Source organism: Grus americana, chromosome 5, assembly GCF_028858705.1.
Source record: "Grus americana isolate bGruAme1 chromosome 5, bGruAme1.mat, whole genome shotgun sequence".
Classification (NCBI taxonomy): domain Eukaryota; kingdom Metazoa; phylum Chordata; class Aves; order Gruiformes; family Gruidae; genus Grus; species Grus americana.
This window is the reverse complement of record NC_072856.1, coordinates 25144837-25158444: the sequence shown is the minus strand read 5'-3', so window position 1 is coordinate 25158444 and position 13608 is coordinate 25144837.

The window sequence follows — 13608 nt, the reverse complement described above, 5'->3', positions numbered from 1 at the left end:
CACAATCAGAGGTTTGAAAGTACACTAATTTGCTACAAGCTCTCTTCCCAAACTGAAAAAGGCTCTTGCCTCCTTTTACGTTTTGGTTGTGATGGCTCATCAAGCTAATGGTGGTGGAAACAGCTCTAAAGGGGTTGTCACAGAGCAGCAGAGCTGGAGGGCACCTATATCACTTATTTAATCTATCCTGCTAGCTGGAGCAGAGTCAACCGTAACCAACGTCATTCCTGACAGATGTCAGTTCAACCTTTTTAAAGGCTTCACCAATATCCATTATGGCACAATCTCCATTTCTCAGAGGACCACTCCATGCTGCAGAGAGCAAGCGCAACGGTTCAGCACTGGCCACACTCATGTCCCCAAATGGAGAACCTGGATAGGCCTGGCCAAGGTCTGTGGTCACACCACATTAAAGGCACTTCATAGCCATGCATTGGTTTGTTAGTCCTGGCAGGCAGCAACCAGCTTCCCCATTAGCCCAGAAACATGAAGGCAAGCGTAGGTTGAACTCACACTGCAGAGTTGTGGCCAATATAACCAAGAGAAAGAGACGCGGGTACCTACTATGACTTCTTTTGAAAACTCTCTTTGGATCATGAAAATCAAATGGGAGTGTACAGGCAATGAAAAGAAATACAGCTATGGAAGACAGCTCTGAGAAGACTTGCAATAGGAGGCTGGGGTGTAGGATGACTCTTACCCAAGCACCAGGACTAAGAATTCTATTGACCTTGATGACAATAAGCCTCTAGCTAACAACGCAGGCTGCTGTTATGCTCTGATATATCTACAGGGACAGTGGCACCATGCCAGCTGGGTGTTTTATTCATACTTTGCTACTCTTATAAAGATAGGCTCAAGTGACTCATATGTCATTGACCACACACCATACATTTAAATTCATTGTTATGGATTTGATTTCTGGGGGTTAGGTTGTCGTTGTTTTCCTTTTTTTTTCCTTTTTTTAAAAAATATTAATTCCTTTCCCTCTGCTCTTTCAATTTAATTATGGCTGTGTAATCTGGAGATCTGTAAGGCTCTAGCATGAGTTCTCTGGCTATCAAGTTTCCATGTTCACAATTAGCAAATGGAGACAAGAAGAAGAGCAGCACTGGAAGAAAGGGGTTTTAACTTAAGATCCTTAAGAGGATCTGTGATGCTCTGGTCTCATCAATAACAGGAGGGCCATAGATGAATGTTTTAGGCTTCAAGCACAAGTTTTGAGGCACTTAAACCAATATGAAAACCAGTTTTTGTTGGACTTCCTAGATCTAGACAAATGTTAAGCAATTAGGAGCACTAAAGGGATTTTAAGCCTTCCTCTGTAGTGTTCAAGAAACATTGAACCACAATGATGCCTGCTTGATCTTAGCTGAGAAGTTCTCATTTCTGGTCAAATGCCACTGAACAGTGGATTTTGAGCAACACAGCCCTGAAATTAGTGTTTTTTCACATTCTGATTGTCAACTGCTGCTTTGTCCCTCTTTTCTCCCCATTTCATGTCACAATAGCCTCAGAAACTTCTCTCTCAAACTTTGCACTTGCTTCTACACAGTTTCTTGTAGAGGGCGAGGGCCTCAGGCACAGTCAAGAGGAAGACAAGAGGTTTGGAAAAGTCCAAGATGCCACCTTTGGCACTTCTCCCAACACTTCTACACTATACTGATGTGTGGAGAGCACAAATGCATTAAACACAAGGCAAACTGATTAACAAGATCAGCCAGAAGCTTGCTAGAATGATTTTGAATTCAATATTGGTCCACCATACTTTTCATACCATGTAAAACTACATTCCTGCAATGCTAACCAGACATCTTCAACCTAGTGTTACCTTATTTCACAATGAACTCAAAGTATAGATTCAGAACAGTACTATCCCAGACTTAAGAAAAGTAGAGGTGGTGTTTTGGGAAAAGATTTCGGTTAAGTGACTGGATACAGCTCGTGAACATTTTCCATTTCTAGAACAGATATGTAGACACGAGGAATTCCCTACCATAAATCCCTTCTCCCCAAGAAGCTATTTCCCCACTTTCTTTTGAGGGAGAAATTTAAATTTTTTTTTTGCAATTTTCTTTAAGTGCAGTAGGGTGAAAACTTGTCAATATTTTACACTTGGCTTTCTCAAGGAAAACGCCATACCTGTTACAACCTACCTGTTTCCAAGGATCTACCCTCCACCACGGGAGTTTCACTGCCATCTCAGATGCTATGGAGCTTCTTGCTCAGGTCCTGTGCTGTACCACAGTAACTGGTTTTCAGGGAAAGAGAGAGGCAATGTCTAGACATCTCCCATGTAGATACCAGTCAGGCACCAAGATGCTAATTATGTCCAGTCAGACCTGAAAGTAAGAAAAAAAAAAACCCTCAAAATTTGCTGATTATGGTGAGAAGGACCAGCTCATTCAGACAAAGCTACGCCTTAATTGTCATGGCAATGGAAAAATTCTCCTACACTGCTCCCAATTTTTCTTGCTGCAGCCATGGTTGAGACCTGCCATGGGCTGTATCACTGTGCAGGTGGTCCCGTGCTGAGACTTTGAACTGCCCACAGATGCAGGGAAAAAAATGGAATAGGAGTACATGGTACATCAGGAAAAACATCAGATCTTCTCACTGTGCTTAAACATGGGACAGATGCAGTGACACAGTACCTGAAGCAAGTAATTTCTGTGTAATTCCCTCCTCGGTGATGATGCTTCATTATAGAAACAAAGGATAATGCAGATAGACAAAAGTGTGAATCTCCAGCTTTCTAAATGTCAGTCTCCTAGAAAGGCAAGCGAGGGTCTGAAGGCTTGCAGGCTACACGTCCCTCTGCCCCGAGTTGGTACCAAAGATGGCAAGAAGATGGAGGATGCTGTTGCACATTTGATACTGCAGTGGTCTGGCACTGCAGATTTGGGAAAAGAAGGAAACCTGACTTGAAGGTTAAAGTCGAAACTGAGAATCCCACCTCCTAATTTCTGTTCCAGGTACTGCCTGTAAGGTGGCTTTACACAAGTCCCCACTGTGGCTCACTGTCCCTCTTTGTGTAAGGGGGGTTAATAACATCAGCTGTCTCCTAAATGGGGGTACCTGAGACTGAATGAAGCAGTGGCGGCAAAGGGCTTTAGGAACCTCATTTAAGGGGTGAGGGTAGCAAAATATTAACTGGTTGGTAGTAGACATGCAATAGCCTCCCTTCTGCATATTTACTACAGGAAAGCAAAGGGGAAAATGACTCCAAGAGCCTCTCCTTTTTGTTTTGCTTTAGACTTCTGCTGCCTATTTCTTGTGTTTGCTTCACAAGGGAAATTTCTTTGGATCTGTCATATAGGCAGAAAAATCCTGGACCAGGGTTGTAGGGGCTTTTTTTTTCTTGGGTGGAGGCAACTGCAGATAGGTACTAAGCCTGTACCTTTTAATCTCCCTGTCTGGCTAGATTAAATATGTTTATAGCACACAAAATGTGCTGCAAAGTAGAAACTAGAAGGCTGGCTTTGTTGGGCAGGAGAGAGTTAATCCCTATGGGGTGCTCATGTACGTCAGAGCAGGTTCCTGTCTGTGCAGTGCTCAGCTAGGATTGAGAGCTTTTGTTCCTTGTTGTTTTTCATGATTTCTTTGCATTTAATAGTGTTTGGATTTTTTTTTTTTTTTAATACATTTTAAAGAGCATTTCAAGCTGGCAAATGGGGGGCAGACTGAGAGCCCTGTAGTCTGCAATCCCCTACATATCCTAAGAGATTAAACATCATAGACACGGGCAGGACAAGTCCCCACCATGGCCATGGCTTGGGTACTTCAGCCTTTAGTGCCTGTGCCACATCCTGCAGGGGCAAAATCGCAGTTCATCTCCCATCACCTTCCAGGGGCTGGAGCAGGGACTAATAAATGGTGATGGGACTTGAGGTGGTGATGCTTGCACCACCTCTCCATCTCCCTCTAGGTCTCCAAACAGGCAGCTGGTGCCTGTCTCAGAGGGATTGGTGACCAACAGATGAGAAGCCCCGATGTTTCACTCCCAGGTCCTGAGCCAAGCCCAGCCCTGAGCGTGACTCCTCTGTTTGATTTTTGACTGAATTTAAACCAGTTTGGAAGAAAGTGATATCATTGTTCTCCGAGTATGAATCCAGCCTGAAAGGTCTGAAGCTGACAGAGCCTGAGGTGGCTTCTGGTCTGAATTACAGACATTTCAGGACAGATGCAGTGCTGGATAATGCCTCTGCCTCCTCCAAAGGCAGGAAAGGTGAGCAGGGAACTCCCTGCAAATAGGCTGTCCCCTGAGCTCTGGGGAGGGAGGCTGGTGTGAGAAGCTGGAGGGCACGCAGAGGTGAGGGACTGATCTGGTAAGGGAGCTGAGGAGGGTCAGCCTGAAAGGAAAGATCGTGAAATTCGTGAAATATATATAGATTAGCCCAGCTGTGACTAAGGTTTGGGCCAAAATAACAACCCACAGTGAAAGGCGAGGGAATTGCACAACGCAGCCCGAAGGGCGGATCAGCGTGAGACTGCACAAAGGAGCATTTCGGTGGGCTGTGAGCATCGCCAGGAGGAATCTCCTGATGGGCAGACCTTTCCCTTCAGGAATCTAGAGTTGAAGTGGGTAAACCCCTCAGAAATACAGTGCTGGACGCCACCTGCCCGGGAGGGGATCGCCGGTAACACCGCACCGCCTCCGTGTTTCCACCCCCGGTACCCCGGGTCCCGCATCCCCCGCCTTAAAGAGCCCCGGTTTTCAGACGGTGTGGGCGGGAGGGAAAGTTCCCCTCAGCCCCCCGGGGCCCTGCAGTGCCCGCGGGGGAGCCGCTCGCCAGAAGGGGAGGCGGGGGCGAGGCAGGAGGTTTCCCTGCAGCCAGAGCTGGCACAGGAGCCGGGGGTTTCCAGCCTGGCTGCCGGGCCGCCGCCCCCCCGCCCGCCCCCCCGCGCTCCTCGTCCGTCCCGTCCCGTCCCGGCGGCGGGGAGCGCCTGGCAGCCCCGCTGCGCTGCCGGAGGGGAGCGGCGCTCCCCAGCCAGGGGGGCCGCTGGGTTTTGCACCTTGAGTAGCTCACAGGGGCACCCCCGGGTCTGACGGAGCAGCTAATGCTGCTGAACCTGACACACGGCTACTCCTGGAGGGGGGCGAGGTGGAGGCGGCGTGCAGCCCCACGCGGGGTGGGTCTCAGCAACACCACAGCAAAGCCTGGTTTCCCCACAGCGGTGCCACGGGGTCTTCCGTCGCCAAAAGAGCCAACAACGCACCAGACACACACACCTCCCACCCACTCCGAAATGCGAAGGGGCGAAATTGGGCCAAGGTGCGCATCCCACGGGCGGCAGCACCTTGGTCACAGAGGGGAGCAGGGGGCGGCCCTCCCCGGCCGCCCGGCGCCGCTCTCCGAGGGCAGCCCTCTCTCGGCTCCATTTTGGTGAGCAGCGGTGAGCAGCACTGGGCCGGTGGGACGAGGTGACGGTGGGGCCCGTACTTTCGTGCCCCACGCGTGGCGTGGATGGCAGCTGCGGTGACCTAGCCCGTCACCGACCGCGGAGGCTGCTGAGATTTCGGACCCTGTAAGGATCCACGAGCCAGATTTGGGTGAAGCACTCCGTGCGGGGGGACAGAGCACGGCAGAGGGGCAAACCGACGGGACCCGGGGTGCAGCCGCAGCGCGGAGGCGGGCACCTCTCCCCCGGCAACCCGGAGGGATGTAGGTCCCGCCGCCCGGGGGGTGCCGGGCGCAGCCGGGCCCGGCAGCTGGGGCGCGACGGGGCGCCCGGGCCGTGCCGTTCCGTGCCGCCGTACCCGGCTGCGAAGCGCTGCCCTGCCCCGCCCGGCCCGGCGCTGCCGCCGCCGCCGCCAGCTGGGCTCCGGCTGCCACCTGCAGGCCGCGCTGGGGGAAGGCGCCTCCCCGCCGCCCCGACCCTGCCCCGGGCTCCCGCTGGGCCCGCCGGGCTGCGGCAGGAGCAGCTTTTGTCTGCCGGCGGGAGGAGCCGGTTACTGCCCCCCCTCCCGGCTCCCGGACGCGGGGGGGGCAGACCACGGCATCTGCGACCAGCATGAAAGGCTCCTGCCCGGGGTGTGAGTTTACCCCGAAGCTGGGAGTACGGGGGAGTCGTCGTGACCGTCGCCGCGTTGCCTCAGTGACAAACGGCAAAGTCCGGCCAGGAGAGAAATACAAGGGAAAGCCAGAGCGCTGCCATGAGTCAGCAGTGAGGGGCTCGGCCCGGGCCCCCCCTGGATGGGCAGGGAGGGGATTGCGTGGGTATAGAGAAGGCTCCAGCGCTGCAGGTGTGGAGGCACAAAACTGCACTACGGGGGAGTCACGGGGCCAAAGCGGACACGCAAAGACAGGCGGTGGGAAAACTGGGACCTGAGAAACAGAAGTCAGTGGAGGCCGAGACTGTTGCGGCAGAGAAAGAGAGGTAGCAGGGCTGCGGGGTGGAAAGGCGGCTCAGGAAACCTGATGCTCCCAGACTGGCACAGAGCTGCGAGGCCCTCGCATCACACAGATTCCCCAGGGAAGATATTGGGACAGCCTATGGGATAGGACAGGTGTACCAGGATGGGACAGTTCTTACCTGCTCCTAGTAGGATGGACCATCAATCCAAGTCCAAATATGTCAGGAGAAGAGGCAATAATAATTTTGTCCTTGGGCACTTAGCATTTTTGCTTCAGCTGGCCTCTCAGTAAGTTAGAGGTATGGGGAAAAAGGCAATGGCAGTGCTGGAGTGGTTCAGTATCAGTAATGGCTCTTTTCCTGGCATGGAGAAAGGCAGAAACCTGATGGGGTGAGGGAGGTGGGGGGAATCACCCCACAACCTGCTGCTCACATCACTACCTGCTCCTCAGCCCCTTTAGCTAGTAGGTGGGTGACAAGAGCATGGCTGGAGGGGGCTGCGAAAGGGAGCAGACTGCAAGGCTGGCTCTCAGCCCCCAGGTGCTCTTCCCTCTTCTTCCTCCCACTCCTCCCACCTTCTTCCAGCTGCTGGTGCTGCTCTTTCCTCCCACACAGCAGCTCTAAGAGGCTGGAGGAGACAGTAAGGAACAGGGGAAGCACTTAGAGGCTGACAGTGCGACTGTCTGGTTTCTTTCCAGAGTCCCATCTTCTTTCAACCTTCACTGTCTCCTCCATTTGCTCAGAGCTGGCAGTAGTGCTCACAGAGGTGGCCGGGCTGCTCGATGTAGGCAAAGTGGGGCACATAGAAATGTGGGTGCCTGGGAGCTAAAGCTGGTCACCACAGCTTTGAGAAGAAGCCACTTTGCTGTGAGTAAGGGAGGATCCTAGAAAAATTTAACTAACAAGCAAACAAACAAAACTGTAAAACTCATTGCTAGTCCCCCCAAAACCAAGCCGTGGCAGCCAGGACCTATTTTGCTGGAGACCTCAGGAGTAGTGTGCAAGCAAGGGTATGAGATGGTAATCAAGGGTTGCTGGTGGCAATTCAAAGTGAAAGTCACAGGGATTAATTAATTTCCATCTTATCCACTGTGCCCTTGTTGTTCATTCTACTAAATATCAACTTTTTTTTAATACTATGAATTCATCCACACTTCTCATTCCCCTCTCAAACTTTCTAGTGACACACTGACAGTATTAGAAAGTCTTGTTCTTCTTTTTCACTAACTTGAAGGGTTGCATGTTGAACAGACAAATCACAGTAACCTGATGTGCTAGGACATGCTATCCAGCCTGAGAGAACTACAACCGCCACACAGCCACTCAGAAAAAAAAAACTCCAAAGGCAAGAAAAAAAACAAAACTCAGGGCTAAGCTAATAAATAGAAAGATGGAAAGAAAATAAAAGCTGTGTCCCTGGATTCACGAAGCTAATGGGCAGGCTGCACTCCTCCGCCTAGCACTGAGAAAGGTTGAAGCTACAGTCAGCACAGAAGAGGTTTGTCCTGGCTTCTCTTCTGAAGAGTTTCTAAGGAAACTCCCATCCAGGTGTGGTTTTTTCCCCCCCCCCCCTTCCTTTTTTTCTCTCTTGCAAGTCCTCCAATTGAAAGACACACACACCCCCACACACCCCCCGCCTACACTAAAATATGTCCAATTGTTTGTTCCTCTGGTCAAAATGTCTGTGAATCATTTTAGGGGAAAGTGCTTGATAAGAAACAATCTGTGTTTCTAAAAGCACAAAATACCCTGTTTGTCACAGAGGACACTGGGCGCTCTGTCAGGATACCAGCATCAGTGCTACGCTGATCTGATCTGCTCCTGAGGAAATGCTATCCTTCTCGCCTCAGCTGGAGAAGACTTCAGTCAGGTTGTAGCCACCTCATTGTTTAAGATGTTTTAGTGATGCTTCTGCTAAGGATAGCTATTGTATATGGATGCAAGGGGGGTGTCGCTATAGAAATTTAAAGGAAGGCCCACATAAACCTACAAAGTCTAGGATAAGAACCCTTGCAGAGCTCTTGCAACCTGTTGTGCTGTCCAAGTTGCTCCAAATAATTAAATTGCCCTGCGATGACAGCCAGGAATTAGGGCTTGGAATGTCATTCAATTCACATCTCAGTTCACTGGAAAAGACCGTAGGCACTAGAGCAGTCAACAGATAATGCACGGAGTACAAAGTTTGTAGTTCCAATTTTCATTATGGCAGTCTAATAGTTTATAGAACCGGCTGTGTGAATGAATCGGTGATTTATTTTATACTCCATGGTCACAATTAACCACAGGGTTGTTTCTCATAGTGGTACACATGTGCATTTGTATGCTAGTATGCAAAGATACTGGTGTGGTAGGGCAGACAATGCCATCTAGTACAAAGTCCTTCAAAAAGCATTTGTTGTGACCCTACTGAGCTTGTACGGCCAGATGCGTGATCATCGAATGATCAGCAAACACGTGTCCTGTTTCTGTAACCTGATAAGCTAAGGCACGTGCCATGTACTTTTTGTTCTGCGAATGTGTGCATCCATCCATGCTTAGGAACATAGACACATGCCATCACACCATCCGCTTGCGTAGAAAACTCTTCCTCAGATGACACCGCAGGCAGGCATGTTCCTGTGCCACACGACAAGACACAGACCTCCCTACACCTGCAGGGCCCTGAGAAAGAAGGCGAGAGTGAGTGGGCCAGAAGATGCATCTGGTGTGTGGGCTGTAGATTGGCCACCCTGGTGTTAACACCTCAGTTACCTGAATCACATCCCGACCTTTCTTTTCCAGCAGTATTTGCAAACCAGGTGGAGAAGTAGGGAAAAAAGCAGATGCTCTACAATCTCATTATAAAAAAAATTAACTTTTGAGCAAGTGTTCTATCTTCCCAAACAAGTCAGTAGGCTAAAAGCCAAACCAAGTCTAGTTAGGCCTCAGTTTATTCAAAAAGGCATGTCTTAGTGTTGTCATTTAATCTGGCAGGCAGCTAAACCAACCACATGGCGAGTTGCTCACTCGCCCCGGCACAATGGGATGGGGGAGAGAATTGGGGAGAAAAAAAGAAAAAGGTAAAACTTGTGGGTTGAGATAAAGACAGTTTAATATGACAGAAAAGAGAATAATAACAACAATAATAGAATATACAAAACAAGTGATGCACAGCACAATTGCTCACCACCCACAGACCACCGATGCCCAGCTACTTCCCGAGCTGCAGTCTAAACCCCCAACCAGCTTCCCCCCAAGTTATATACTGAGCGTGACGTCATATGGTATGGAATATCCCTTTGGCCAGTTTAGGTCGTCTGTCCTGGCCTAGTCCCCTCCCACTTTCTTCTGCACCCCCAGCCTCCTCGCTGGCAGGGCAGTATGAGAAGCTGGAGTCCTTCACTTAATGTAAACATTGCTTAGCTACAACCAAAACATCTTGCCATTTGCTTTGGTGTGTTTGTGGGAGTGTGATATAATCGATTAGCTAGGCCTCCCCATAGTTATATTTCAGCCATTGTCCTCCATACCAGAGAGGCTTTAACCGCTTGGCTTGCTTGATTGCAGCGCATGTTTCACATTCACGGATGACCTATGTGATAGCGTCCATGGTTAAGTATACCCCTTGATCACGAGCCCCTCTATGATGTTGCATCTCTTCCTTGATGGCCTGAGGTGGCATGGGCCCACCGAGCTGTAAATAATTCACCTTTATGTTGCCAGTCCAGATCCACCTGAGCCACTTCAATCTGAGCAGCCTGATCTACTGCTGGTTGTTTTGATGTTCCTCAGCGGCCCGACTCTTGGGTACGTGGGCATCTACGTGGCGTACTTTCACAACCAGCTTCTCTAGCCAGGCAGCAATATCTCGCCACAATGGGGCAGCCCAGATGAGTTTGCCTCTGTGCTGCCAGTTGCTCTGCTTCCATTGCTGTAGCCACCCCCACAGGGCATTGGCCACCATCCATGGATCAGTACAGAGATAGAGCACTGGCCACTTTTCTTGTTCAGCAACGTCTAGAGCCAGCTGGATGGCTTTCACTTCCACAAACTGGCTCAATTCACCTTCTCCTTCAGCAGCTTCTGCAACTTGTCATATAGGACTCCATACAGCAGCCTTCTATCTCCGATGCTTCCCACAATGCGACAGGACCCATCAGTGAACAGGGCATATTGCTTCTCATTTTCTGGCAGTTTATTATACAGTGGGGCTTCTTCAGCAGGTGTCACCTCCTCCTCCGGCAATATTCCAAAATCTTTGCCTTCTGGCCAGTCTGTGATCACTTCCAGAATTCCTGGGTGACTTAGGTTTCCCATTCGAGCCCACTGTGTGATCAGTGCAACCCACTTACTCCACGTAGTGTCGGTTGCATGGTGTGTAGAGGGGACCCTCCCTTTGAACATCCAGCCCAGCACCAGCAGTCGGGGTGCCAGGAGGAGCTGTGCTTCAGTACCAACCACTTCTGAAGCAGATCGAACCCCTTCATATGCTGCCAATATCTCTTTTCCAGTTGCAGTGTAGCGGGCCTTGGATCCTCTGTATCCCTGACTCCAAAACCCCAGAGGTCAACCTCAAGTCTCCCCTGGTGCTTTCTGCCAGAGACTCCAGGTAGGGTCGTTCTCCCCGGCTGCGGTGTACAGCACATTTTTCACATCTGGTCCTGCCCGGAGTGGCCAAGGGCTACTGCGTGAACTATTTCCTGTTTAATTTGTTCAAAGGCTTGTCGTTGCTCAGGCTCCCATTTGAATTCGTTCTTCTTCTGGGTCACCTGATAAGGGAGGGCTTACAATCAGACTGTAATTTGGAATATGCATCCTCCAAAACCCCACAACGGCTAAGCAAGCCTGTGTTTCCTTTTTGCTAGTCAGTGGAGACGTAGCTGTTGGTTCAGTCATCACATCCATTGGGATCTGACGACACCCTTCTTGCCATTTTATTCCTACAAACTGGATCTCCTGTGCAGGTCCCTTGACCTTACTTCGTTTTTATCGTAAACCCGGCTTTCAGAAGGATTTGGACTGTTTCCTTCCTTTTCTCAGAGACTCCTTGTGCAGTGTTGCCCCATATGATGATGTCATCAATGCATTACAGGTGCTCCAGAGCTTCACCCTGTTCCAGTGCAGTCTGGATCAGTCCGTGGCAAATGGTGGGGCTGTGTTTCCACCCCTGGGGCAGTTGATTGCAGGTGTACTGGACGCCCCTCCAAGTGAAAGCAAACTGTGCCTGCACTCTGCTGCCAAAGGGATTGAGAAAAACACATCTGCGATATCAATTGTAGCATACCGCTTGGCTGCCTTTGACTCCAGTTCATATTGAAGTTTCGAGCATGTCCAGCATGTCCAGCACTCATCAGGGCATGACTTTGTTCGGGCCACGATAGTCTACTGTCACCTTCCACTCTCCATCGGAGTTTCGCACTGGCCATATGGGACTGTTAAAGGATGAGCAAGTTCTGCTGATCGCTCCTTGGCTCTCCAGTTGACAAATCAGCTTATGGATGGGAATCAGGGAGTCTCGGTTGGTGCGATATTGCCACTGGTGCACTGTTGTGGTAGCGATTCGCAGCTGTTGTTCTTCAACCCTGAGCAACCCACAACAGAAGGGTCCTTTGAGAGACCAGGCAAGGTGGACAGCTGTTTAATTTCCTCTTTCTCCAAGGCAGCTATACCAAAAGCCACCGGTATGCTTTTGGGTCCTTGAAATACCCTCTCCTGAGGTAGTCTATGCCCAGGATGCACAGAGTGTCTGGGCCAGTCACAATGGGGTGCTTTTCCCAGGCATTCCCAGGTAGACTCACTTCGGCTTCCGGTACAGTTAGCTGTTGGGATGCCCCTGTCACTCCAGAAATACAGATGGGTTCTGCCCCTTCATAGCTTGATGGCATTAGGGTACACTGTGCACCAGCGTCCACTAGAGCCTTATACTCCTGTAGGTCTGACGTGCCAGGCCATCGGATCCACACAGTCCAATAAACCCAGTTGTCCCTCTCCTCTACCTGGCCGGAGGCAGGGCCCCTCTAATCCTGGTCATCGTATTCGTTACTCACTTCTTGTAAAAATGGATTAGAAGTCTCTTCAAGAGGATTGCAAGTAAGATCAGCCCTTCTACTCTGTCTGGGGAACTGCCTACTGGAAACTGGAGTGGCATTTTTTTCCTGGAAGAATCCCCTTTTGTGACTGTTTTTCCTTGCAATTCATGTACTTGTGTCTCTAGGGTCGAGGTAGGTTTGCCATCCCACTTCCTCATGTCCTCTCCATGGTCACGCAGGTAAAAGCACAGGGTGCCTCGTGGCGTGTACCCTTTATATCCTCTCTCTTGAGCAGAAGAACGCCTGCTCCTAATAGCTGAGATACTGGTCCATATGGGTAGGGAGTAGGACATAGCCTCTCTGAATTGCTGGACCTTCTGGGTCAGTTTCTCCACAGCCAAGACGAGGGAGGAAGAGAGACTTTCTTTGTATTGCCAGAGTGGGCCAGCCACTTCATCCACTGTTGGTGCCTCTTTGCCTTTGCAGTCCATTACTGCCAATGAGTTGGCATACGACGATGGTGCATTCTGTACAAACTTCCACCACATGGGTTGTGTGCGCTGGACTTCATCTGGCTCTGTGGGTAACTGCACATTGTCTGGGGCATAATAAACCATCTCCCACATGGCTAATTCCCTTAGGTACTGGATACCTCTCTCCATGGTGGTCCACTTGCCTGGCTGACATACAACATCTTCCTTGAAAGGTTGGACACCTTTCCCTCATGCCTGACAGAAGTCGCTTCCAGAGGCTGAGGACTTCTGTCTTTCTCCCAGTCACTTTGTCATTGACCCCTTCCCTGGACAGGGATCCCAGGTACTTGGCTTCCCTACCCTCTAATTCCAGGCTACTGGCCCCATTATCCCAGCATCAGAGCAGCCAGGTAATGATGTGCTCACCTGGACAACGGGTAAAATCTTTTTGCATATCTCTCAGCTCACTCAGGGACAGGGATCAGGTGATTTCCTCTGGTTCTGCCTCTTCTTCCTGTTCTCGTGATGGTCCCAGTTCATCGTCATCCCTTAGTAAGTGAGCTGATTTTTTTTGGTGTATTTCTTCTTTTGTATAGGGGCGACTGATACTGGCACAGGTTGGGTTTTTTGTTTCAGCTGCAGCGCCTATAACCAGGGTTGGAGTAGCCACAGTGCCTATTGCCAGGGTTAATCTCTGGGTCGTATTCTTAAATAGTTGTTTAACCCTAGACAAGACCTGAACCACATTCAGGAGACGTAGCAATAGGTGG